Source organism: Chrysochloris asiatica, unplaced genomic scaffold (genome assembly GCF_000296735.1).
Source record: "Chrysochloris asiatica unplaced genomic scaffold, ChrAsi1.0 scaffold00181, whole genome shotgun sequence".
NCBI lineage: Eukaryota > Metazoa > Chordata > Mammalia > Afrosoricida > Chrysochloridae > Chrysochloris > Chrysochloris asiatica.
In genome coordinates this window covers 5,305,141-5,311,695 of record NW_006408699.1, presented here as the reverse complement: position 1 = coordinate 5,311,695, position 6,555 = coordinate 5,305,141, and positions in this window count along the sequence as shown.

The window sequence follows — 6,555 nt, the reverse complement described above, 5'->3', positions numbered from 1 at the left end:
TGGTGGAGCTCTTTGCTACACATCCACCCGATTGGCCATCTTGTTTGTTCTTCCTGTATGTGGTACTTTCTTAGTTGTTGTTAGGTGTCATCGAGTCGGTACCGACCCATAGCGACCCTATGCACAGCAGAACGAAACACTGCCGGATCCTGGGCCAACCTCACTATTGTTGCCATGCTTGAATCCATTGATGCTGCCAGTTGGCCAATCCATCTTGATATTAAATCAATTCTTGGTGTTAGGTGCCATTAAGTCAGTTCTGACTCATAGTAAACCTATGCACAAGAGAATGAAACCCTGCCAGGTCTGTGTGCCAGCCTTACAATTGTTACGCTTGAGCCCTTTGATGCTGTCATTGTACCAATCCATTTCATGGGGGTCTTTGTCTTTTTCACTGACCCTCCACTTTACCAAACAAGATGTTCTTCTCCAGGGACTGGTCCTTCCTGATAATATGTCAAAAGTATGAGAGATAAAGTCTTGCCATCCTGGCTTCTAATGAGTACTCTGGCTGTACTTCAAATTCAAAAGAATTAGATAAATATTAGAGCTGACAAACACATCTTGATAAGTCAAGTTTGGAGATGTGTACATGGTAAAGAAGAAGACTCTAGTGTACAATGTTGACATCTTTATGACCACCAAAAAGAGTAGTGCACTGGAGTGGAGCCTTAGTAAGCATTTGTATGGAAGACAATACCTAGGATCATATAGAGAAGGGTTTGAGTTATGGATATAAGTTTGTGGATGCATTAGATCTGCAAGAGCTAGAATGTTTTGGGCCTAACACCTTTTTTTAAATTTCTCTTATTATATCATTATGAACAATCCGAATATTGGTCAATTTTTGATGACTTGCTACATGGAAGAAATGTGTAAGAAGAATTCTTTCTGCAGGTTATAAGTCTTAGATGGCAATCTGCTTCCTCAAATATTCCCAAGTCCTCCCTTTTTACCAAGTGGGTAGCAAGGTCAAACCTTCTCAGAAATATGTAGAGTGTGGGATAATCCATAGAAAGTTGAAAATATTCATTTTTAAAAATCATAATGGATTTACCACTAAAAAGATGTCTTGTCCATGTCAGAAAAATGATGGACAAAACAACTCCACAAAATTGGTAGTTTTGTATTTTTTAAATCAATAATCTCAAGGAACAACCCTTTTACTATTTAAGTTTCAGATCTTTCACATAGTGAAATATAGTTTCAGATTGTAATGTAAGACCTATCGAGTAGTGTGACTATTACTGTTAGCTGTAAATACTGTTCTTTATTATGGTTGCAGCTTGTACTCCCTAAAATAAAATTCAGCATTTGCTGAGTTTAAGTTTAGCTTGGCTTACTTTTCTGCCAAACAGAAAATAAGTACACTGAATCTGATCCTGAGTTAGCTTTCTTTTCAACATCAAGCAACATTTTGAATGTTCTTATCAGTTTATTATTAAACTTCCATGCAAAAACCAACTAAGAAAATGTAGGTCAAAAGCTTTGGCATTGGATAGACCTGGTTCAGATGTTGACTATGTCACTTACACTTGATCTCTAAACCTCAGTTCCCTTATCTGTAAACATTAGATGGTAAAAATACACAGCTCATCTGGTAGTTACAAGGTTTAAAGGAGGTAATGGGTATAGAGCATGCTGGGGTATTTGCATGGCCTTAATAAATAGTACCTGCTGTCTCACTCCAATTTTCAGTTCATGGAGAGATGGAAAATAGGAAGGCAGACCAGAGACCATTATCACTGATAAGACTGGCATTAAAGAATACAGACTTCCTGATTCTGAATATCAGAATTAGACAGATTTACCTCTGTCAGAAATCACAGTGTGGCACTGTAGAATAAGCACAAGACCAAAAGGTTGGTTTGAACCACAAAGTCGGCAGTTCAAATTCACCAGCCACTTCTTGGAAAGTCTATACAGGGTCACTATGAGTCAGAACAGACTCCACCACACTTAACAACAGCAACAACAATAAAAACATTGGTCATATACAGTAACACACAATAGGTCTCCTTACTGGGAATTACTTTTGCCCCTAGGTTTACAGCCTCTCTGAGATTAGGGCAGAGCACATGCCACCTCTGAGGAGATTTGCTACCAAGAAAGAGACTGAATTACAAACAGTTGGCCTTTCATATCTGTGGGTTCAGCATCCATGGATTCAATATGTTTTGAATTAAAATTATTGGAGGGAAAAAAAATTAAGTGGTCAAAGCAATCCCTTAAAGGCTAGAGAGAGTATAAAGTGATATTTATATAGAATTTACTTTGTATTAGGTATTATTAGTAATCTTGTTGCTTTTAAGTGTCATCAAGTTGGTTCAGACCCATAGCAACTCTGTATAGGTTTTCCAAGGAGCGACTGGTGAACTTCAACCACCGACATTGCAGTTCAACTGACTTTGGGGTCCAGTGTATCAACTCTCAGCACTACACCATAAGTAATCTAGGATTCAATAAGTGATCTTGTTGCTGTTCATGTTAGGTGCCATAGAGTCAATACCGACTCATAGCGATCTTATGTACAACAAAATGAAACACTGCCCAGTCCTAGGCCAACCTCACAATTGTTGCCACGCTTGAGCCCATTGATGATGACACTCTGCCAATCCATCTCGCTAGGGGTCTTCCTCTTTTTCTCTGACCCTCTACCTTACCAAACATGATGTCCTTTTCCAGTGACTGGTCCCTCCTGACAATATGTCTGAAGTATGAGAGACGAAGTTTGGCCATCCTGGCCTCCATGGGGCACTCTGGCTGCGCTTCTTCCAACACAGATCTGTTAGTTCTTTTGGCAGCCCATGGCACTTTCAATATTCTCCTCCAACACCATAACTCAAAAGCATCAATTCCTTTATAGTCTTTCTTATTCATTGGCTGTGGTCTTTGATCTTCCTCAGTAAATACTTTAAGTCCTTTTCACTTTCAGCAAGCAAGGTTGTGTCTTCTGCATATCGCAGGTTGCTAATGAGTCTTCCTCCAATCCTGATGCCATGTTTTTCTTCATAACCCAGCTTCTTGGGTGATTTGCTCAGCATACAGGTTGAACAAGTATGGTGAAAGAATACAACCCTATCGCACACATTTCTTAATTTTAAACCATTCAGTGTTCCCATGTTCTGTTCAAACAACTGCCTCTTTGTCCATGTACAGACTCCTCATGAGCACAATTAATTTTTCTGGAATACTCATACTTCGCAATGTTGTCCATAGCTTGTCACGATCCACACAATCAAAAGCCTTTGAGTAGTCAATAAGCACAGGTAAACATCTTTCTGGTATACTCTACTTTCAACCAAGATCCATCGGACATCAGCAATGATATCCCTTGTTCCACATCCTCTTCTGAGGTTCAGCTTGAACCTCTGGAAGTTCTCTGTCAATGTATGCTTGCAGCTATTTCTGTATTACCTTCAGTAAAACTTTACTCACTTGGGATAGCAAAGATATTGTCCAATGATTTCCACATTCCATTCGGGTATCTCTCTTTGGAATGGGCACAAATATGGATCTCTTCCAATCAGTTGACCAGATACTTGTCCTCCAAATTTCTTGGCATAGATGAGTGAGTGCCTCCTGTGCCGCCTCACTTTCTTGAAAGATTTCAATTTTTATTCCACCAATTCCTGGTGCCTTGCTCTTTGCCAATTCCTTCAATGCACCTTGGACTTCTTCATTCAGTATCATTGGCTCTTGATCATATGCTACCTCTTGAAATGGTTGAACATCAACCATTTCCTTTTGACACAGTGACTCTGTGAATTCCTTCCATCTTCATTTGATGCTTTCTGCATCATTCAATAATTTTCCCAGAGAATCTTTCAATAATGAAAGTTGAGTCTTGAATTTTTTCTTCAGGTTCCCCACCTTGAGAAATGCTGAGTGTGTTCTTCCTTTTTGGTTTTCTGATTCCAGATCTTTGCACACTTCATTGTAATATTTGACTTTGTCTTCACAAGCTGACCTTTTAAATGTTCTGTTCAGTTCTTGTACTTCCTCATTTCTTCTATTTGCTTTAGCATTCGATGCTGGAGAGCAAGTTTCAGTGTCTCTTCTGACATCTATTTTGATACTGTCTTCTTAATGACTATTTGCTTTCTTCATGTATGGTGTCATTCCACAACTCTTCTGGTCTTCAGTCTTTTAGTGTTTATTGTATCCAATCTGTTCTTCAGATGATCTCTAAATTCAGGTGGGACATATTCAAGGTCATATTTTGACTCTCGTGGACATGTTTTCATTTCTTCAGCTTCAGTTTGAATTTGCATATGAGCAATTGATGGTCTGTTCCACAATCTGCCTCTGGCCTTGTTTTGACTAATAGTATGGAGCTTTTCCATCGTCTCTTTCCACAGATGTAGTCAATCTGATTTCTGTGTAATCCATCTGGTGAGGTCCATGTGTATAATTATCTCTTATGCTGTATAAAGAAGGTATTTGAAATGAACAAATCATTGATTTTGCAGAATTGTATCATGTGATCACCAGTATAATTTCTATCACCAAGGCCATATTTTCCAACTACTGATAAATCCTCTTTGTTTCCAACCTTTGCATTATAATCACCAGTAATGATCAGTAATAAGTAATCTAGAGTTGACTAAAAGAATACAGGAGCATGTACACAGCTTATATGCAAATACAACACCATTTTATATTAGGCACTTGAAGATCCATGGGGTAACGAAAGTCTCCTGGACCCAATCCCCAGAGGGATGAATGTAACCAGTTTCTTTCAAATTTCTCTTTGAGATAAAACAGTCCTGCTCCCCATTGGAGGGAATGGAAGGGTCCAGAGCGTTACAGCTCAAGGAGCTTCCTCTCAAGTGAGGAAGCCTCAGGAGTGGAGGATGAGTATGTTCACAAAGAAGTTTTGTATCTGTACCCTATGCTGTGGTGTGGCACTGTAGGATAAACACTGGACTACTAAATGCAAAGTCAAAGGTTCAAACCCATGAGCTGCCCTACAGAAAACCTATACAGGGTTGCTAAGAGTTGGAAATGACTCAATGGCACTTAGCAACAACAGCAACATACATTAGACCCTAAGGCAGTGCAAAAGATTTGCCATCAGCTGCTAATCTAAAGGTTGGCTGTTTGAACTCATCCAGAAGCACCACAGAAAAGGCCTAGTCGTCTATTGCTGTTAGGATTACAGCCAACAAAACAGAACAAAACCCTATGGAGCAATTCTGTTCTGAAACACGCAGGGTCACATGAGTGGGAACTGACTCAATGCCAACTAACAATCCCACCAGCATGCCTATTGTAATCACTGGCTCTTAAAGAAAATTCAGGCTAAATGCAAATTATATTGTAGCCCCTCATGCATGTGAGAGAGTGGTAGGCTGCCATCTAGAAAGGTGAAATAAAAGGAAAGGTTCTTTTATTCCCTGATGTGCATTTTTTATTTTGTTTTGTATACAAAAATAATTTTAAGTCAGAAAGATACCCTAAAGTTTGCATATTAGGAATTTAGTTCTGTACAAAGGATGTCGTTGTTGTTGTTAGGTGCCATCAAGTCAATTCTGACCCATAACTACCCCATGCACAACAGAAAAAATACTGCCCAGTCCTGCACCATCCTCACATTCGGTATTCTGGAGCCCATTGCTGCTGCCACTGTGACCATCTGTCTCATTAGGGGTTGTCTTCTTTTTCACTGATCTTCCACTTTACCAAGAATAATGTCCTTCTTCAGAGACTGCTCCCTCCTGATAATATGTTCAAGGTATGAGAGATGAAGTCTCGCCATCCTGACAAAGTTGGAGACGGACAATTTATCTACAAGCAAGGCACTATGCTAAGCACATAATGCTTGTATAATTCCCTTGTTTTAAATCTTTACAATATTTAGCATGATTCTGTCTTAGTTTCTTAGGATGACTGTAACAAAATACCATAAACCAGGTGGCTTAAAACAATATGTAGTTATTTCACAGTGATAGAGCTAGAAGCCCAAAATCAAGGGGTTTGCACAGCTGGTTCCTTCTAGGTGCTCTAAAAGAAATTCTTTTCCATGTCTTTCTCCTAGCTTCTGGTGATTGCTGGTAAGTCTTGGTGTTCCTTGGCTTACCGCAGCATCAATCACACCAACCTCTGCCTCCATTGTCACATGACATTCTTATTATATGCCTATGTCCCAATTTTTCTCTTCATCTAAGAACATTAGTCATTGGCTTAGGGTCCACCTCAGCACTTTAAAGAGATCTTTCATAGCAGATTTACCCAATGATATACATTGTTTAGCAAACCACCACATAATATGGATGAACCTTGAGGACCTTATGCTGAGTGAAATTAGTCAGTCACAAAAGGACAAATATTGCACAAGACCATTATTGTAAAAGCTTAAGAAAAGATACCCATACTAAAATGAAAGAAAGAAATAGATTGTTTAATTTCTTGACTGCTGCTTCCATGGGATTGTGGATCCAATAAAAATGAAACCCTTGACAACTTCAATATTTACTCCATTGATCATGAAATTGTTTACTGGTCTAGTTATGAGAATTTTTGTTTTCTTTATATTAAGGTATAATCCATAAT